The sequence below is a fragment of the Scylla paramamosain genome, chromosome 12, assembly GCF_035594125.1.
Source record: "Scylla paramamosain isolate STU-SP2022 chromosome 12, ASM3559412v1, whole genome shotgun sequence".
Taxonomy (NCBI): Eukaryota; Metazoa; Arthropoda; class Malacostraca; order Decapoda; family Portunidae; genus Scylla; species Scylla paramamosain.
The window spans coordinates 19430448-19451496 of record NC_087162.1 but is presented as its reverse complement, the minus strand read 5'-3'; the positions used below and the strand labels follow the sequence as shown (position 1 = coordinate 19451496).

Genomic DNA, 21049 nt, shown 5'->3' with positions numbered 1-21049 from the left:
CTGCCTGCCGCGTTACGCCGGTACGCGGCGGCGTGACTTTGAGGCGTCTGGGACCAGAGCTGTGATGTGGCGCTGCGGAGGAGGATGTGGAGGCGTGCTTGAGATGCGAGGCGCGGCGACGTGCTGAGGTGTGAAATGCCGTGAACATACCGCGTCGTGATGGCGGCGTCGCGGCGGGAGCGGCGTACCTGCAGCAGTACCGGCAGCGGAGGCGGAGTTCCTGGAGTACTTATGCATTATGATATTAGATTGAAAAGGCAAATGAATAAGTGAGCCAACGAAGCCTGTTGGAGACGGACGACTCGAAGGTGGCGAGGGCGGTGGGTGCAGGAGGGGCGGCAGACACAGGGGAAGGCAGAAATGAAGAGAGTTGATGGAGAGAAGGTTGATGCAGGAATGGAAGATGTAGGGGATATATGTACAGGGAAGAAAGATAAGGGAAGACAAATTCAAAGGACAGAGAAGCAGGGAAAGCAAGCGCAAGAAACACTTAGGCAGGGAAGATTATGCGGCTTGGGTTAGGGAAAAAAATGCAGGAGACGTAGTGACAGGGAAGGTACAGAGGAGCTCGTTACCGGCAGGGGTGAGTATGGGAGAGGGTGATGGAGGGTAGGAGGCTGTTCGTCGCTAGGGAGGCCGAGTTTTCCAGCCTAACTTTCCCTCTCGGGCTGGACGTCATCTGGGAACGAAGCTGAAGCGTCAAACATCGAAGTCTCCATAAGTCTTGTATAAAAGAAATCCAAGTGAAAAAAGTGCCTGGAGCGTTATTACGACGCGGCGAGATTGTTAAGTCTCCCATAAACCCTTTCCGAGCGAACCACCATCATCCATTTTCTTTCACACCCACTGAACGTTGTCCCGACTTTTTATAATCGTACTACTGCTCTCTCTCTCTCTCTCTCTCTCTCTCTCTCTCTCTCTCTCTCTCTCTCTCGTCTTTATAATTTACCTCTACTTCTCTTTTTCTTTCCGCTCTCTTTTTACTTTAATGAGAATAGACCGCGCCAAGCACACGTCGGGGGAAGAAGAGGGGTTCATTAACAGGAAGGCACCCGCATCGCATCTTTCCTTTGTCAGCGCTTTTAAAATTCCTCTTCCACCTTCTGTCAGCAGCCTCCTCTTCCTCCTTCTCCTTCTGTTCCTCCTCCTCCTCTATCTCTCCTTTCTCGATCCCCTTTCCTCTTTCCCTCCTCATCTAGCTGTCAACATACTCCCCTCCACCTCCACCTCCACCTCCACCTCCTCCTCCTCCTCCTTTCTTTCTTATTCCCTCTTCCCTCTTCCTTTCCCTTCCCTTCCAAACTGCAGCTTCCGACAGCATCTTGCCACCTTCCCTTCCCGTCCCTTCCTCCTTCCTCTTTTCCCTTCATGGATTCGGCTCCTCTAACAAGAACTCTCTCTCTCTCTCTCTCTCTCTCTCTCTCTCTCTCTCTCTCTCTCTCTCTCTCTCTCTCTCTCTCTCTCTCTCTCTCTCTCTCTCTCTCTCTCTCTCTCTCTCTCTCTCTTAATAATGTTACAGTTGGGAAATAATCTTAGTCAATGATAATGTAGGTACTCGAAAACAAGACCTGCTCGCCACGTTTCAGAGAGAGAGAGAGAGAGAGAGAGAGAGAGAGAGAGAGAGAGAGAGAGAGAGAGAGAGAGAGAGAGAGAGAGAGAGAGAGAGAGAGAGAGAGAGAGAGAGAGCCCGTTTTGAGATTCTTAGACGTGCCGTAACTCATGAAGTTACAAAAAAAAAGTTCAGATATTTATTACACTGTGACTAAAAAAGTAATTCAGTGCTAATCATAAGTAATTTTATTCAGTGAGATAAGACCACAAATAACAGAAGTTGTTTTCGGCTCAGTTTAATAAAATAGTTGTTCGGAAGGAAAAAAATAGTAACACAAACGCACTATGCGTGTGAAAACTTCGCATCACACAACTGGTATTTCAGTTTAGACAACTATATACTATTCCTCCAATAACGTCTTTCCGGGAGGCCATGTAATCCAACTAATTCTTTTAAAAACAAATTCAGTGGTAAAGGGTGAAGCGAGTGTACGAACAGAGAATACCACGAAACTAAAGTCATCAGAATCCTAGAAAAGAAATAGCGTTCAAAATAAACTAAAACAGATGTGTGAATGATGTCTGGCACTCAACGGCAAGCGGGAAATTAAGTTCTCAATGACCAACAGATATATTAAGTTCTCAATGACCAACAGATATTTCAGTCTCGGTCGCTTTCCCTTTGTGTTACTGAAGAAGTCCACACTATAGATGTGCTACGCTGCCTGAGCAAACAAAACAGACTGGTAAAGAACACTCTTCTTGTTCTGCATATTCCTTTATGTGGTGTTGCTTCCTTCCCTTGCTGGTAATCATTCTAGCCTGCCGCCCTGCTATACACCTATCTGATTGTACCTTCATCAGACCAAAAGTTCCAGAAGTTATTGATTACTGAGTGAATAGAAAGATATTATATTACTACTACTCACAGTTTGCTTGGTGTGACGGAAATCTTTCCCATTCCTCCTTGTATACTGCTTGGCAACAAATCTGTGCTATCCAAGTCTGTAAATGAACCTCCACTGAGCAGCGTCCCCACCGCCCTTGTTTGTTTACACCGGGACACAGTGAGGCAGGGAAGTGATGCACCCGCGCCGCTGGCTCCATTATAACTTTGTTGGGAAATGCATTATGATTTTTTTTGGCACATTGTACACCAGTGAAGATGAAAGATTTCAACATTTTATTTCCTATGTTAACATGTTTGTCTTCCCACTGACCACCGTCCAACCTCCCATCGTCTGCCGTCACTCAGCCCCACGACAGCCCTTACAGTCCGGCGGGACACAAGCAACACTCCATTCATCTATCCCGTCATTTAAAGATCCTCAGTCTCACAGAATAAGGGGATCAAGTGTCAGTTCCAGCACTACCCGCAGCACAACAAAGCACTCCTGCAGGCCGCGGCTGCCCACCGGACTTTCTGATCTCAGGAACGCTGCAGGTGATCCAGTTATATAAAAAACGTATTTTTGATCACTTACTTTATATTATAAAGTAAGTGATCAAAAATACGTTTTATGGTATAAGTAGAATTTTATGTAATATTTCATGATAAGCATATTTGCAAATTACTTTTCTGTGTGTCGTCACTACATGCGGGTATATTTTTATTTGGGATGCCATCACTTCGGGAAAATGTAACGTGCGTCAGTCCTACACAAGACTTTCATGACATCTTCTATATGTATGTCATTGTTATCGTTCTGCACCATATTGTATTTCTCTTACGTTAAATAATGAAAAAAAGATCGAAAACAGCCTCGCACTGAAACAAATCACAATTAAATCATCGTCAGTTTTATCTCAGTTCTCACTGGTTGGCGTGGCTGCTGCCACTCAGGTGATTCGGTGCAACGTGTTCAGCTGAGTAAGTGATGATTTTGTGACAGTGGTGCTTCATTTCCCGCCGCAAAAGACACCAGACAAGGACGATGGAACTCCCAAAACTCAAACATTAACGGACACCAACCAGCGTAGAGCAGAGGCCGTGTTGCCTTTGTGTTGTGTGAAAGTAAGATTTTTAATTGATTTTACGTATTTATAGTATGTGTAAGAGCTTGTATTGAATATAAATGAAATGCTTTGTGTCCTGGACATATGCTTGGATAGAAGCTTAGAAAGTAAACTAGGTCCATAAATGAGCAGAGGCACAGCAGCACTCTGGTTGTGTGTGTGTGTGTGTGTGTGTGTGTGTGTGTGTGTGTGTGTGTGTGTGTGTGTGTGTGTGTGTGTGTGTGTGTGTGTGCGCGCGCGCGCGCGCGTCAGTGAAAAGACTCAGGTGTAAAACGTTCAGCGAGCAAATAAAATGATGAGTTAAATAATACACTTCTCATTCTTTGTTCCCCATTATGAGGTGCTCCTTTTCTTTCCTAGACGCTCAGTCCTGCCCCTCTCTTGCTTCCAACACACTAACTTGAAAACTCCTTGATCACTCACAAAATAACTGGGAATACAAAGAAGTAGTAATGCGATAAATGATGAACGAAAAACTTGATTAAATAAGTGTTAGTAATTGAAGCAACTTAAACCTATGAAACGGCAGCAGATGTACCTTTCTACTGCTTCTACTTTATGCCCCTGCTTGCCACTTCCTGCACCGCTGCGGGTTGCAGTTAACACGAAGGTGGCGGATGTAAAGGAGAACGTGTAAGGAATGTAAAGGAGGATTTCAGCTCTCCATATAAAACTACAGATATAAATGCACTTTTATTATGATTTGATTGGCGTGTGTAACTGTTGATGAAATAAGGACGACAGTAGTAAACAAAAACACTGGCCTGAGATACGGACATCCTAATTAGTTTTATGGTGTGGATGCTTTGGTCTGAGGAATTCTAAGAGTAAAATCTCTCTCTCTCTCTCTCTCTCTCTCTCTCTCTCTCTCTCTCTCTCTCTCTCTCTCTCTCTCTCTCTCTCTCTCTCTCTCTCTCTTTCTCCCAGAATATGATAATCGCATGAATACGGCGGTAATAATAATGACGACCAGGAAGGAAGGTACGAGTAAGAATGTCGCGGGAGTGTAAGTGAAAGGGAAGAGCGTGCTGAACAAGTGAGGCAGAAATGAAATGGGAACTTGTGGCTCCTGGAGACAGGCGATGCAGAAGGCACGCCGGCTGACAGATAGGCAGACAGACAGACACACGGCAAGACAGGTGAGATAGAGGTGCAGGGAAAAGTAATGAGGTGATATTGACATGAAGGAAGGAACAGTGTGGTAAATAATTGTGACAATAATGAAAGCAGGTGAAGGCGGCGAAGGTAATTAAATGTAACAATTGACGCAACACAGAAACTGAAAATGAAGGAGGAGGGAAGATAGTCACCTCGAGGAACGTACAATGAAGCCTCCTCCTCTCTCTCCCTCTCTTTCTTCATGTATTCCTCCTCGTAAGGGCCACGAAATGTTTGTTCTTTCTTTATGTTCTTTTTTTGTTCCTTTCCTTCCCCCTGCTTTTTCTCCTCCTCCTCCTCCTCCTCCTCCTTCACCACCTCATATAATAACAATAGCAAACCTTTTAATAACGTAAGCCATTCCTTCCTCACTTCTCTCATCTCCTTCCCTTACTCCATTCCTTCTTTCCTCAGTCCTTAGGGAAAACAATTAAATAATTACAATCTTCCCCTTCAAAAAACAGGTAACCTCGTCAGGTGAGCGAGTGAATTACCACCAGGAAATTAGCCTCCGTACCTTGTCTTACAGGTATCAAGAGGCCGCATGGACCGCCGGCAGGCTGCAACAGTAAAGTAGTCAGGGTGTTCAGGGTCAGGGAGAGGAGGTGGGGGAGGTGCCTGTTTCCCTTACATAAATGTTCAATTAGTGTTACGTAGGATATTTAGTTCCATGTATTTTTATTTATCTACATCAATGAATAGTTTAGTTTGTGTACTCTACTTTTTGTTTCCCTGATTTTTTTTTTTTTTTTCAGTTTGTGCTACGCTGACTGATTAGTTCACGGGGTTTGTTCTATAACTGGTAAGAAGTTGTTATTAGTTAGTCAATGTTTGTTAGTATCGAGAGTACGTTTCCTTTCTTCTTGTTACTTTCTTAAAAAGGAGGTACATTTTTTTCTTTCTCTATATTCTTATATTTTGTCACAGAGTCACTTCCTTCTGTTAATAAACGTCTGTGTATGCGAGTGTCATTGCGTACACACACACACACACACACACACACACACACACACACACACACACACACACACACACACACACACACACACACACACACACACATTCACCCATCCCTTAAACACACACACCATACACCAAACAGTTAGCACCAATAAGACTTTCTATAACCCCTCAAATATAATTCTGAAATACACATCAGTGACTAATACAGAACCCCGCCTTCCATGCATCCATACTCCCGCCGCTCATTGCCTCGCCTCTTCCTTCCACTTCTTAAAATTCATCATTATTTCCAGGGCTGCTACTTTCACGATCTTGAGCCAAAATTTCAAATAAAGCCACCAGACCTCTCCCCTCTTCCTCCACACGGGCCACTGCGCTTGTGAGGAAGGGTGGAAAAAGGAGGAGGAGGAGGAGGAGGATGAGGAGGCAAGTGTGGACGGACAAGGGAGAGAAAGAAGGAAAGAAGGCAGGGAATGAAACAAGAGTGGTGTGATGGGAGAATGAGGGGGAAGGGGGACAGAAAGGGGAAGGGGTGAGGTTATCGGACGGGTGTTGGCGACAGAGGGATGGTTGGTAGCCAAAGGAAGAGCGGGTACGTTTTTTATAGTCCCTTTATGCCTTTCCTGACGAGCGAGCAGTAGATGGGGACCTCCACCCCCTCGGCAGGGAAACTGGACCCCCTCCCGCTCCTCTGAAGGTGTTAATACCTTCTACCTCGGGCCAACCAAGGCACCCGACTCGCATTTTCTTCGTCCTCGACCCAAGCAGGTGTTGGAGTTGCCTGTGAATTCCCCTGTGGCCTGGAAGTGTCACTCAATCTGGGGCTCAGTGTATCCTTCCTTCCCCCTTCCCTCAGCCACCGCCCCCTGTGATGTATACACGTCTCTCTGATAGCCAAATGTAACGTCATAACTCCCTAATGGTCCTTCCTCCTGCTCCTCCTCCTCTTCCTCCCATTTTCTCATTAGGAATGCTCGTATCTATTACAGGAAAACTTTACGCGGGAATATAATTAAGGTGGAAATGTTGGCCAGTACCTCATACGGGATAAAAGTAATGGAGGTTGTCATAATGTTAAGATATTCATGATAAAACGTCAAATTTTTTTTTTTTCCATTTATTTTTATTCTCTACTCAACTCTTATCGCCGTGATCAGCTCCTATTTCCACACGTGCGTACTTTTCCCGGGGCTGGCTAGGTGGTTGGTCCTGGCGGCGCTAGGGTGCATGGGGCTTTGCTTGACGGCCTGAAAGTTAGCGAAAACAGCCCTCGCAGCACTCATAACCCAAGCCTTAATGTCTCCGTAACAGCCCGGCTCGCTAACTTGGAGGCGCTGCAAGGTTCAAACATTTTCCGAAGCGCGGCTGTTGTTGTTGTTATCGCGATGAGGAGTTACAGTTTACCTCTTTCGGCGCCGTGATGATGAAGGGCGGAATTAAGGGCCGTCAGTAACGTTATTATGAGCTGATCCCGGCGCTGACTAGGGACACACGTGTGTGGAGCTGAGGGGCAATGACACGCACACGTGAACACACACACACACACACACACACACACACACACACACACACACACACACACACACACACACAGAGAGAGAGAGAGAGAGAGAGAGAGAGAGAGAGAGAGAGAGAGAGAGAGAGAGAGAGAGAGAGAGAGAGAGAGAGAGAGAGAGAGAGAGAGAGAGAGAGAGAGAGAGAGAGATACTAAACTCAACTAAACCTTATAAAATCAAACTCAGAACTTTACCACATAAATTTCAAGCCACACCTGTCTAAGATTATCAGGTAACCTTTACAATCCTCTCCCTTCACAAAAATGTTCAACCAGACAGGTATTCACTAGAGAACAAGAAAGAATTATCAAAACCGCCACTAATTGATAAGAAAAAAAAACAGTAATTAAAATCCTGTAGCAGAATAAGACATACAGGGAAAAAGAAAAAAAAAATATACGCACACAAGTTTCTCACAAGGCGGAGGCTTTTCCTCGCCACAGGTAACACAGGTAATGAGTGGAGCTGCGTCTCACCTGTGGACTTGTGTGTCACCTTCGAGCCACACACCTGGGGCGCTAATTATTCTTGCGCAAATCAGCTTTGTTGTGGAAGGTGAGAGGACAGGTACGAGAGAGAGAGAGAGAGAGAGAGAGAGAGAGAGAGAGAGAGAGAGAGAGAGAGAGAGAGAGAGAGAGAGAGAGAGAGAGAGAGAGAGAGAGAGAGAGAGAGAGAGAGAGAGAGAGAGAGAGAGAGTTGCTGTCCCCACCTATATTTCCTCCTTGTACCTTCGTTCCTTCCTTTACCTCTGTTCTCCATCATGTTCCCTCTTATTTGCCTCTCCCCCTCCTCCTCCTCCTCCTCCTCCTCCTCCTCCTCCGCCATGTTGCTATAAGAGGAGGGAATAAAGGAGGTGCAGCCTTTCAGTGCCTCCTTTACGTAATAAAGAAAGCTATTATCTTCACCAACATTCCCTTCCACCACCACCACCACCACCACCACTACCAACATTATGAAAACTGCTTTTATCCTCTCCTTCTCAGTACCCTAACATCACCACCACCATCACCACTATCTACCACATCACCACAACGAGGAATCATCACCGCCATTCATTACCATAGACAAGTGAACCATCTCAAGTGCCATCACAACTACCACATCACTACCACGGACGTCATCACCTCACCACCACCATCACTACCAGGGAGAGAGAGAGAGAGAGAGAGAGAGAGAGAGAGAGAGAGAGAGAGAGAGAGAGAGAGAGAGAGAGAGAGAGAGAGAGAGAGAGAGAGTGGAAGGAAAAAAAGATAGAACATGATTTAAGAGAAGGTTATTTTTCCCTCACATTCAAATTCCCAGAAAGTTTCCCACCTAGAAGAAAAAAATAATTCCTGAAATGAGACGGTGCAAAATATTTTCCTCTGAGCAACGTGTTACTCTTGCTTCTGCTTCCTGCTTGTGTTTGCTTGTCAGGCAGGGTGTTGCTGGGTGCTGCACGGTGATGAGCGAGCGTGAGCATAGGTAAGGGGGAAGGAAGGGAGGATGGAATGAACGAGAGGAGATAGGAGAAGAGGGATGTGGAGAGAGGGGGTGAATGAGTGAGGCAAGGCAGGGAGAGAGGAGGAAGAGAGGAACGCAAGGGTACAAGAGTCGGAGTAAGTGAGAGAATGAGTGAGATAAGAGAGGGACGGACAGATGGACGGAATGAATGAAGGGAGGGAGACAGGAAGAGAGGCACGTAATGGAGGGAGAGTATGTGTGAGTGACTGAGTTAGTGGGTGAGTGAGCGAAGGGAAGGTAAGATGGGAGGGATGGTGGGAGGGAAGAAGGAAGAGAGGAAGGATGGAAAAGATGGATGGATGGATGGATGGATGGAAGAAGGAAGGAAAAAAGAGAGTAAAGGTGGGAGAAAAAAATATATACGATTACGGAATGAATGAATGAGGGAGAGAGGCAGGAAGAGGAGGACGCAATAGGAACTGTGAATGAGTGAGTGAGGGGAGGGGAGGAAGGGACGAAATGAATGAGGAAGGGAGACAGGAAGAGAAGGACGTTAGCAGAGAGTATGAATGAGTAAGAGGAACGAATACAGGAAGAGAGGGAGGTAGGGGAGAGGGGTGAGTGAAGACGGAGTGAGGGGAGAAGAGAAATGAATGAGGCAGGGAAACAGGAAGAGAAGGCCGTAAAGTGAGGACGATATGAATGAGTGGCAGGAAGGAAACGGGTAACAATATTAATGGAAGGAAACAAGTAACACGATGCGTATCTGTACCTGGGGCAATCAAAGGCACCGTCAGCCTCGCACCACTATAAATAGGCAAGAACCGCAATTAAACGTAAACTTCTCAGGAGGAAAAAATCCGAACTCATATAAATTCAAATGAGACCAGAAAAAGAAATATTATGGACGCTGCTTTCGTTTGCAGGAGGCACCACCAGAGGGCCGAGGAAGGATGCGTGCTTGAAGGGAAACTCAAAGAAAAATAGTCCAGTTGCATCATGACTTCTTTGCTTACTGAATGACTGAATTTCTGACATACCTAAAGAAAATGCATGAAAAATTATCTTTCTGCTTCATAACTCTCTTCCAGTGACTGACTGACTAACTGGCAGACTGATTAACCCTTCACAGTACTAATCTATTTTAGCAAGCACATTCTTGCCGCATATAAGCTGAATGACTGAGTGACTGACTACCTGACTAATTAAAAGATGAATTAATCCTTTGCGGTATATTAATCTATTTTAACTCCAGTCCTTTAAGAAGACGCAGGTGGTAAGAGAGACGTGCCAACGGAGGCGAGCAGGATAAACAAAGACTGGGGCAAAGATGCACTTGAAAACGCAACACACAAGAGATGATGGTAGTATTAGTGGTGGTGGTGGTGGTGGTGTCGGCGAGTATAAGTGTCTGTCCCGGCGCAGTGGTGGTGAGGGGAGGTGCGTGGGGGCGGTGGGGAAAGGAGGCGAGGACATCATCACCTCGTACTCTTTTCTATGATAACCCAAAAGAGAAACAAAGACTCATAAACTGGCACAAACGCTAACACTCCAAGTTTTTCATTTGTTTCCCAGAGGCGTCTCGCGGGGGAACTTTTGTATCCACACAAAACGAGAAATATCACAGACCCCGCAACCAACCAAGCACACACACACACACACACACACACACACACACACACACACACACACACACACGAGCGCGAAATTAAATCCTGGACTTCAAAAATGTTTGCTCGGGAAACTAGAATCTTAAAAAATGAAGAAAGAAAAAAGGTTGCACCTACAGAACGCTGCACGATTTTGAAATACAAGTTTGCGGGATGCACTGTCAGAAATGGAATAAATTGCATAACTTTTCTGCTTCATTTCCCTCCACGTAATCTAAAGAAAATAAGGAAAGTATGGAACGGCCCTTTTACTGATGGCCATATCAACCCCACGCAAGAAAAACCACAAACAGATGTTGTAGATAGAGGAGCACGAAGGGACTAAAATAACCACTCGTAAATAAACTAAAACGTAAAAGGAATAATAACACGAAAGGAAAAAAAAAAGAAACATTTAAACAGAAAAACCAATATCAAATTCATGTTAAAGATAATATGAAGAAAAACACAAAAGCGGATCATTAAGTATATCTAACCACACACACACACAAAAAAATAAATAAATAAAAATAAATAAAAAAATAAAAAAGACTTCCAGGCATAATAAATGTACAAATAAAATTTACACATAAAAATATACATCTCCAAAAATAAACAAATAAATAAATAAATAAATGTAAAAACAAATAAAACACGTAGGCAGCCACCAGCCAGCCAGCCACCAGCCCGCACTGTCCTCGCCACGCCTCGCCAAGTGACGCACGACCTCCGTACTCATATACTATAATGGGACGAGGAATCAATGGCACACACAGTACTAAGCCAGGGAGGGAGGAGGTGTCACGCTGGCCCCTCTCCCTCTCCCACTCCCTCTCCCCCTCTCCCTCTCTCCCTCTCTCGTCCTGTCAGTGCGCAAACATTACATCACTTAAGGGGAATGACCCGCCCTCCCTACCACCGCTTCTGCCATAACTCTCTCTCTCTCTCTCTCTCTCTCTCTCTCTCTCTCTCTCTCTCTCTCTCTCTCTCTCTCTCTCTCTCTCTCTCTCTCTCTCTCTCTCTCTCTCTCTCTCTCTCTCTCGTTTCTGGTGTTTCATTGTTTCTTTTTGTTGTTGTTGTTGTTGCGATTGCATTTTCATTTTGCATTCTTTGGTCTCGTTCTCCATTCCTGCTTGTTTCGCATTCTTTTCTTCCTATTTTTTCTAATTCAATTAATTCCCTTTTCTTTCTCTCCCTCCCTTCCTCCCTTCCTCTCCTCCTCTCTCTCTTTTTCTCCTCGTCCTCACTGCCTTTGCAACGCATCCCTTCTCTTTCTCCTCCTCACACCTACATCGTTTTCCCTTCCTTCCTTTCACCTCTCCTTTCCACCCTCCCGTTTCCTATCTTCCTATCCCTCCCTCTTCCCTTCCCCGACCCATTCTCCGTCCCTCTCTTTCCCTATCTCTCTTTCCCTCTCACATTCATTTCCAACTCCTCCCCCACCCTCTCCCTCTTCCTCCCTGGGCCGCACATACACCGAGAGCCTCAGGTGAGATCGAACAGGTGAGGGGGACACTCCAGGTAATTAATTAATGGGCGATAAAGGTGGCTGGTTGAATAAAAGAATACTGAGGTGGATTCCGAGCCGATATAATATTACTTGATTCTTTTGTACTTTGTTATGTAAAGGAATGAGGCGGAAAATTATGCCATAAACATAAAATCGTACCAAACATAATCTAATGGAGGACTGGAAAGGGTGTTTGTTGTCACTTGCCTTGTGTGTGTGTGTGTGTGTGTGTGTGTGTGTGTGTGTGTGTGTGTGTGTGTGTGTGTGTGTGTGTGTGTGTGTGTGTGTGTGTGTGTGTGTGTGTGTGTGTGTGTAAGATACGGGTGCGGAGACCTGTTTAAAAGTAAGTAGTGAGGTTACAGTGCATTATAAACACTGCTTAATGCTACTCCGTAAAGACTTAAATGTTTACAAGAATTCCAAGCGTAACAAGCAGCAGTGGAGTTGTTATTTGATTACAAAAACGAGCAATGTTGTAAATACCTGCAGAGGAAAAGGGAAAGAAAGTACGTACGAATTTTACTTGACCAAATAAAACCTTCTCATTGCTAAAAATAAAAGAAAAAGAAGAAGAAGAGAAGAAAAAGATGATGATGATGATGAAGACGAAAACGAAGACGAAGAAGAAGAAGAAGAAGAAGAAGAAGAAGAAGAAGAAGAAGAAGAAGAAGAAGAAGAAGAAGAAGAAGAAGAAGAAGAAGAAGAAGAAGAAGAAGAAGAAGAAGAAGAAGAAGAAGAAGAAGAAGAAGAAGAAGAAGAAGAAGAAGAAGAAGAAGAAGAAGAAGAAGAAGAAGAAGAAGAAGAAGAAGAAGAAGAAGAAGAAGAAGAAGAAGAAGAAGAAGAAGAAGAAGAAGAAGAAGAAGAAGAAGAAGAAGAAGAAGAAGAAGAAGAAGAAGAAGAAGAAGAAGAAGAAGAAGAAGAAGAAGAAGAAGAAGAAGAAGAAGAAGAAGAAGAAGAAGAAGAAGAAGAAGAAGAAGAAAACAACGACGACAATAATGATAACGATGATGACGAAGAAAACAAATAAAACACGCCAACAAAAAATAAATAAATAAAAAAATAAAAAAACAAGGACGTAAACAAGTCCGGTAAGGTACACAGAAAAAAAAAAACACATTACACCAGTAAATAAACAACAACCAATACCTGATCCTGTGACGAGGCGACGCCAGCAGCAACAGCAGGACGTAAGGACCTCCACTCTGTCACTCATCATCTGTCTGCTGCAAAATAAAAACAGACACTCATAAGGTCAAGCAGAGAGAGAGAGAGAGAGAGAGAGAGAGAGAGAGAGAGAGAGAGAGAGAGAGAGAGAGAGAGAGAGAGAGAGAGAGAGAGAGAGAGAGAGAGAGAGAGAGAGAGAGAGAGAGAGAGAGAGAGAGAGAGAGAGAGAGAGAGAGAGAGAGAGAGAGATACAAATTTATGAATACAATAATTACGTGAAAAAAAAAATACATAACAAAAGCCAATTTGTAGTTACCGAGACGTCTTCAAACTCCTCTTCTGATGACGTAAAATTGATGGAAGAAAAAATACCAGCAGGAGCAGAGAACAGGTATGATGCATGACAGGTAACGGAAGACAATACACAACCATGAAGGTAAAATACAAGTCATAACAACTCTCCTTCCAACAAAACACTATATTATATTACATCAATACCTCAAGTGCCACCCATTCCCCTTTATCTCCCCCTCTTCTCCCCCTCTTCTTCCCCCTCCCACTTCTCTTCCCTCAGCTGGACTATAAGACATACCGCCAAACACGTAAACTCGTACTTCACCCTCTTCCATCATTTACCACCCCTTCTCTCTCTCTCTCTCTCTCTCTCTCTCTCTCTCTCTCTCTCTCTCTCTCCCTGAACTCCCTCCTTGGACTCGCAACTCTTTTCTCTCTCCCTTCTTTCGCTTCTCTTCTCTCCTTCCTCCCTCCCTTTACCCTTTGGTACTCCTCCTCTTAGTCCATCATTTACGTAACACACACACACACACACACACACACACACACACACACACACACACACACACATGACTACTCATACTATCGCCTCTCGCCTACTCCAACTCACCCCCACATACCCATCCCCCATTCCCACCCCACCCATTACACCCACCCACGTTCCCATCACCCCAATCACCCCCTTCCCGCCCACGCTTGTCCTTGGTAACGTGTCCGCCTGACAACGCCAACATTCCCCTCTTCCCATTCCCCTCACCCTTCCCATACCCCTTCCTCTTCTCCCCTTCCCCCAGTGGCTACGAATAATGGAGCAATGTGGATGGTGACAATGGTGATAGAGGTCAGGCTGTCATGTTGTTCCTGTTAGTGTGTATTTGTGTGTGTGTGTGTGTGTGTGTGTGTGTGTGTGTGTGTGTGTGTGTGTTGGAGTCTTGTAGTAGACGTGATTTTAAAGATATTTAAGACATTGAGACACGTGTGTTCTAGTACAGAAGTCTATAATCCCCTTCTTCATATTATTATCATCATCATCATCATCATCATCATCATCATCATCATCATCATCATCATCATCATCATTATTTAACAGCAACTTTATTTTAGACCATAAAACACATAAAACAGAAGTAGGACAGTTCACAGAAGCATACGTTTTTATCTTTTTTTTTTTATCTGGGTAAAATGAAACATCTGACGCAGTACTGTTTTAGATGAATTACACAAAAATAAAACAAAATGATGATAATCGCTATCAATGTTACAGAAAACTATATTTGTAAATGAAAAATGGATTTACTTGAATGTATATATATGTAATTGCATGTATGTGTGTGTGTGTGTGTGTGTGTGTGTGTGTGTGTGTGTGTGTGTGTGTGTGTGTGTGTGTGTGTGTGTGTGTGTGTGTGTGTGTGTGTGTGTGTGTGTGTGTGTAGGGTCGTGTGGTAAAAGCTGTATAATAAAAAAAGAAGAAAGATGTGCTTGCGTTCAGAAGTTTATTTAAAATTGTGTTATTTTCAGCAACAAATGAGTGTGTTGTTGTTGTTGATGTTGATGTTGATGTTGTTGTTGTTGTTGTTGTTGTTGTTAATGATGATGACGATGATGTTCATGATTTTATTATTATTATTATTATTATTATTATTATTATTATTATTATTATTATTATTATTACTACTACTACTATCATTAATTATTATTGTTATTATTATTGTTGTTGTTGTTGTTGTTGTTGTTGTTGTTGTTGTTGTTGTTGTTGTTGTTGTTGTTGTTGGTTATTGCTGTTGTTGTCATCATTATTATTACGATCACCATCAGTATTAATTGCACTATTACTACAATTACTCAACAAGAGCAATTTTATTTCCACCAATATTTGCTGGATGATAAAAAAAAAAATAAATAAATAAATAAAAACATACAATTAGGACAGTTCTGGAAAACCTAAATCAGACTTTTCTTTTGCTTAAAACATAATACCTGGCTGTACTATTGTAAAAAAAAAAAATGTAACAATAAACGAGTAAGATAATAAATCATGTATAGATTTTTTCAGTATATAACATTCAAACATCTAATTTTGTACAAATAAAAGTAAAAAAAAAGGGAGAGAGAGAGAGAGAGAGAGAGAGAGAGAGAGAGAGAGAGAGAGAGAGAGAGAGAGAGAGAGAGAGAGAGAGAGAGAGAGTGGGTGTGGGATTTTGGTTTTAGGGATGAAAGGATATTTGCAACTAAACCTATGAGTGGAATTTATCTCTCTCTCTCTCTCTCTCTCTCTCTCTCTCTCTCTCTCTCTCTCTCTCTCTCTCTCTCTCTCTCTCTCTCTCTCTCTCTCTCTCTCTCTCTCTCTCTCTCTCTCTCTCTCTCTCTCTCTCTCTCTCTCTCTCTGCAGTTTGTTATTATTACTTGCTCGTACAATACTAAGTTTTCCACCTACTCAAATTCTCGTAATTACTTCAGGCTCTAAACAGTTACCCACGCCAGACTTTCATTTCATTAGCGTGGGAACATTTCTCATTAATCCAATATCAGTTAATCTACAATTCTATTCCTTGTAAATTATCACGTGACTTCCCGAGCACGGACTTCCTTCACATTTGTACCTTACTTTTACGAAGGTTTCTCTCTTTCAAAGCTTTTTTTTTTTTTTTTATTCATAAGTATTGCAGTTTTCTTTCCCATTTTTTTTAATGTCTTATTTGCTTTTCTTTCTCACACATTAATTGTCAGGATTTTTTTTCATTTATCCTTTCATTTTTGTGGTGTTTTCGGTTTTTTCCCTTGTTTCATTCTTTATTCTTTTTTTTTTGTCGTGTTTACTCCTCAATCTCTTTACTTTCTGATGTTTTCCCGTTATTCCCTATTATTATTTTTTTTACTTTCGTTATTTGTTTCCCGTTTGTCACTCATCATTCTGATACTTTTTTTTTGTATCAGTTATTTTCAGTGATAATTCTTAATCCATATATATTTATCATACTTTCCTTTATCTCTAAGTTCGTACTCTTTCCCTTAGTCCCTCCATTTTGTTATTTTTTCTCCACTCATTCATTTTATATATCTTCCCTTCTATACTCGTTTAATACACTTCCCTCCGTCTCTTATTTTTAAAGACTCCATTTATCCTATGATTTCTTAATTTTTTTTTTTCCCCTATTGGTATCCGGTAATAATTTATTCATTTATTTATTCACCAACCGAAGCAAGATTATAATAAAGGCACAAGTATAATTATGTTAGCCTTTTGTTATTTTCCCCCTTCATCCCTTCGTATATGTAACAATTTTCCACTTGTGTCTTCATTTTGGGACGTCTCTAGCATTTTTTTTTCCTTTATGTAGTATTTTCTTTAATCCGTATATTTTTCATGGTTTTCCCTAAAGCCTTACTCCTAAAATTGTTAGCTTTTTCTCCTAATTCCATTTAGTTTATGTATTTTACCATATATTCATACGTTTTTTTTTTTTTTGTTTTAGTCCTTACATTCTTTAGCGTGTCCTCCTCAGGAACCTAAATATTTTCATTGTTTTCCTTAACGCCTTACTCCTAAAATTCTTTTTTTTTTATCCCCTTAATGCCACTTATTTTACGTATTTTACCATTCACTCATACCTATTTATTTTTGCTTTAGTTGCAACAGTTTTATGGTGTCTTCCTCTACTACCTAAATGGTTTCCCCTTTTCATCCTTACATTTTTTGCCGTTTCTTTCCCTCCAAGACCACGAGTTTTCTCCATTTCACTCTCATTTCTTGCCGTGTTCTCCCCTTTACACTTACATTTTCCCTTCCAAACGCACCCAGTTCAGATTAAAAATTCACTTGTACCCTTGCGAGCCGCGGCGTGAATCTTGTTAACATCCATAAATTAAATCCAAGGTTACTTCATTAGCATAGGGATGAAATTTCGCTTCAATAATAAGTAAAGTCACACAAAAGCGGAGTTTGTATAATGTATGTATAGTATTTTTATTAGACATTTAAATTCTTTTCATTTCAGGTTTCCCATTGAAGGTAAAAGAGAAGAAAATACACAAAGAAGGTATAAAGATAAGATTAAATATACGTATTTTCATTGAAGTACAAGAAATATGTATAAAAGAACAAGTAGACACACACACACAAAAAAAAAAAAATTCTAAGAGCAAAACAAAAATAAGGACGAGTAGATACAGTAGCAAAAAAAAAATCTCATTTAGTGAAAAAAAAAAGACAGACAAGGTGTAGAAATACTATATACTCGTACACTGTGAATGAAAAATAACAATAGACAAATGAGACTGTGTACAAATTCAGGCAGAAAAAAAATAAATAAATAAATGAGAGGTGAAAAGTTACAACAGAATAAATAATCTAATAATAGTATTAATAATAATTTTAATAATGATAAAAATTACAACAATAATAATAATAATAATAATAATAATAATAATAATAATAATAATAATAATAATAATAATAACAATAATAATAATAAAAATAATCTAATAAAAAGTGAAGAGTACCCAAGAGTTATAATAAAAAAAGATAATTCATGTAGTATTCTAGGCCTGGAGAAAAAAAAGGGGGAAATATGAAAAGAAATGGAAAGTGCATTCATAAAGAAATATAAAAAATGTTCTGCTGAATACGAATCCCACGAGTCCGTTTTGAATCAATGGAAAAAAAAATATGGTGGAATATAAAAGAGTGGAGAGAACGAGGACAGCAACATGATAAAGCGAGGCCAGGGTCAAGGGGGAGAGAGAGAGAGAGAGAGAGAGAGAGAGAGAGAGAGAGAGAGAGAGAGAGAGAGAGAGAGAGAGAGAGAGAGAGAGAGAGAGAGAGAGAGAGAATGTAGGGCAAGAAAAATAGTTTTCTCTCTCTCTCTCTCTCTCTCTCTCTCTCTCTCTCTCTCTCTCTCTCTCTCTCTCTCTCTCTCTCTCTCTCTCTCGGGACGAGCGCCAGTCCGGCGGGCAGGGTCATAGGGTATTTCTCTCTCTCTCTCTCTCTCTCTCTCTCTCTCTCTCTCTCTCTCTCTCTCTCTCTCTCTCTCTCTCTCTGAATGTTGAATGTATTATCTCTCTCTGAATGTTGAATGTATTATTGAGCAAAGAAGGATAATCTCTGTGTGTGTGTGTGTGTGTGTGTGTGTGTGTGTGTGTGTGTGTGTGTGTGTGTGTGTGTGTGTCTCGGTCTGTCTGTCAATCAGTCTCTCAGTCTGTCTGTCACATGCTCACGGAATCACGCAGTGCGACTTAGCAGAAATCACCGAACACTTTCCTAACGTTCCCATGTGTCTTGCTAAGTTATTATGCACCATTAACAATTCACGCACATCTTGCCGGGCTTCCATAGACGCGATGTGAGGGACAAGTTGCAGCGCGCCTAGACAGAGTTATGGATGTGCGTGTGTTTGTTCCCATGATTACAGTTTGTGTGTACATTCTGAACGCAGGCATACATACATACATGCATACGTACATACACTCATTTCCAAGTCAGTGGACGAAACACTTAGAACTGTGTGTGTGTGTGTGTGTGTGTGTGTGTGTGTGTGTGTGTGTGTGTGTGTGTGTGTGTGTGTGTGTGTGTGTGTGTGTGTGTGTGTGTGTGTGTGTGTGTGTGTGTGTGTGTGTACCTCCATTGCTTTATTTTTTCTAACGGAGATAGAGGTGCATGTTAGGGGGAGGGAGGGAGGAGGGGGGAAGGTGAGAGGGGGAGGGAGAGAGTTTGTTTTGCGGGTAAGGGTTCAAATCCCTGGAGTCTCATTTCTTTAAACGTATTGAATTCCATGCGGTATTATTATTTTCCTGACCGCTCGTGTGTGGTCGCCTCGGGAGCAAGAGATCTACCCTTGCTATCCATTTCCTGATATCCATTCCACCCCTCCTCATCTCTCAGAATTTTCTGAAGAATCCCGTAATATCTGCCTCAATATTCAAGAACTCTAAGCAGGTCACGGAATCTGGAGCTAGGCGGTGGAGAACGGGTTGGTGCTGCTCTCTCTCTCTCTCTCTCTCTCTCTCTCTCTCTCTCTCTCTCTCTCTCTCTCTCTCTCTCTCTCTCTCTCTCTCTCTCTCTCTCTCTCTCTCTCTCTCTCTCTCTCTCTGATCTCAAAGCTAACTCTACTGCAGCCGGTTTTCACTTTTCGCTATCTTATCTCTAATATTCTGATCCACTTGAGACTCACACAATGAGATTCGTACCCGCGTACCAACGCCCTCAGCCAAATGCAGCAGCCCTTGGACGCGGCATCCCTGGAGGAGAAGGTACAGGGGATGCGGGAGGGCAAGGTACCGCCGAGAAGCAGCTCTAGGTCCGCGAGGAAGGCAGCGGGGTACTCACTCACCCTACTGCTGCAGTCTCTGGAAACCCTGACGGCTGGAAATCCTAAACTGAAAACCCTAAAGACTGGAAACCCTCACGATTGGAAACTCTAAAGAATGGAAATCCTAAAGACTGGAAACCCTGAAGACTTGAAACCCTCAAGACTGGAAACCCTAAAGACTGGAAACTCTAAAGCTGGAAACTCTAAAGACTGGAAACCCTCACGACTGGAAACCCTCACGACTGGAAACTCTAATGACTGGAAACCCTAAAGACTTGACACCCTCAAGACTGGAAACCCTAAAAACTGTAAACCTTGAAGACAAAGAACAATCTTGGATATTTTCGAGTCGGTGGTGGTTGGTTGATGTCAGTCTTCCTCTCTTCTGTCACCTTTCTGTCACTCTTTACTTCCTATTTCCTCCATCTTACCTTTCTTCTTCCACTTTTTCCACTCTTCTTCCTCCACTTCTATCCAGTCTTTCAACATCCTTTCCATCTTTCCTATATTTTCTCCCTGCTTTTTGTCCTCTTCCACCTACTTCTCCCTCCACTTCGTTCGTGACCTTCACCACTTTCTTTGCTTCTTCCTCCACTTTTACTCTTTTGTTTCCATTTATTATTCGTGTCCTCTTCTCTTCCACTTCCACTCTTCTTTTCTCCACTTCTTACCACTCTTATTTCAGTTTCTTTTCATCCTTCCTCCACTTCCTCTCCGCCTTTTTTTTCTTTCCCGTTTCTCCCATTCCCTCCCTTTGCTAACTTTCACCCCTCCTTGCTCTCTCCTCCACTCCCTCCTGATCCCTTCTTTCCGTCCTTACTCCAAAACATAACAGGTGCAGAGCGTGTGTCAAACTTTCGTCACAAAACAAATATTCGAAAGCATATATAACTCTCTCACACTCTCTCTCTCTCTCTCTCTCTCTCTCTCTCTCTCTCTCTCTCTCTCTCTCTCTCTCTCTCTCTCTGTATGTCTCGAGGGATGCCATGCTGTGGAAATACTCGTATATATAAAATGAAAATACAAAAGTTCGTAACCTCAAAATCGCTCCATTCCCGCTCAGACTCTGGACTCCCCGGCGCGCAGGTGGATATTCCAGAAAACGCAGCACCTGGTTCAACGGGAACGCGGCCGCCGCCACCACCACCCGCCCTCCATCCCGCCCTTTGTTTACAGGACAGCGCTGTCGTCCCCGTCCCGTCAGGCGGCGAGGACGAGACACGGCGTCAACAGGCCTTCACCAACCGGACCTCGTGTCAACTGAGTGTGTGTGTGTGTGTGTGTGTGTGTGTGTGTGTGTGTGTGTGTGTGTGTGTGTGTGTGTGTGTGTGTGTAGACCTTCGGATATTTATAGACGAGAATAAAGCGTGAGAGCAGGTGTGTTCAGTGTCCCTTTAAACTGTAACCCTTTCTTTACTTTTACGGCGGCGTGCAGGCACC

At 42.7% G+C, this 21049-nt stretch overlaps 1 long non-coding RNA gene across 2 annotated transcripts in view; it reads right to left on the bottom strand.

The window, feature by feature from the left end:
- The window catches only part of LOC135105824 (uncharacterized), a 189590-nt gene that overhangs the window by 69475 nt on the left and 99066 nt on the right, over window positions 1-21049 (bottom strand). For both annotated transcript variants that reach the window (XR_010271019.1, XR_010271020.1), the window contains exon 3: window positions 12993-13069. This is a non-coding gene — a long non-coding RNA (uncharacterized LOC135105824). The remainder of the gene's footprint in view (window positions 1-12992; window positions 13070-21049) is intronic.